Consider the following 916-nt stretch of genomic DNA (forward strand, 5'->3'; position numbering starts at 1 on the left):
GTGGGGGAGGGCAGAGTAGTTGGGGTGACAGAATGGGATTTAGGGACAAAACTATCCTTTGGGGAGCAGAGTGGTATTGGGGACAGGTAGGCACGTAGTGGGAGGCAAAAGCACATGTAAGGTGCGTAATGCGCAAGAGCCGAGAGGTGTGTGCGGCAGCAGTGCACCAGGGGAGGAAGCTATTCCGGGCCGCGGCAGCACGTGGAACTTGGGTCCCGCAGTCGCAGGCTGCGCTCTAGGCCAACGGAAGCAGTTCCGCCTGTATTCGGAAAACAGTTCTCAGCCCCAAAGACACAGGTTGGAAAGCACTTTAAAAACACTTCGCGAGGCACGGGATTGGAGAGCATCGGATCAGCTGACGAGAGACCACCGCTCCCACCCGCGCGCCGCTCGGTACCCGAAGCGCAGCTTTGTGCGCGGCGAGACCCCGGGGCGGGCGCTGGGCGGGCTGGGGTCGTCTGACGTCAGCGCGCCCGGGAACGCGGGCCGGGGAGGCGGGGAGCCCCCCACTCGCAGGCCGGAGAAAACCAGAGTAGCTAGGTGGGCGGCCCCAAACCTCAACTCCCGGCATTGCCAGGCAACAGCCATTCAGTTCGGTTGCTGGGACACGCATCACCATGGCGACGGCTCCGCGCCCGGCAGTCTGAGTACTTAAAGAGCAAGCGAGCTCAACGCCCGGGCGTCGGAAAGCGGCCTTCCGGGACTCCGCAAACTCCCGTTCTTCTTCCCCCCTCCCCCTTACCATTCCCTTTGCCTTCTGGGCGCCAAATCTCTCTGGCCTCCAAGGTGAACCCAATTCCCAACTCCCTAGCGCGCCCTGGGTTCCTGGGTCGGGCCGGCTTCAGGCGGTGGGGAGCGGGATCCCGGGATCCCGGGCCCCGGGCGGGCGGGAGGGACGGGACGCGGTGCAGTGTTG

This window comes from Colobus angolensis, unplaced genomic scaffold (genome assembly GCF_000951035.1).
Source record: "Colobus angolensis palliatus isolate OR3802 unplaced genomic scaffold, Cang.pa_1.0 Scaffold77, whole genome shotgun sequence".
In the NCBI taxonomy this organism is placed as follows: domain Eukaryota; kingdom Metazoa; phylum Chordata; class Mammalia; order Primates; family Cercopithecidae; genus Colobus; species Colobus angolensis.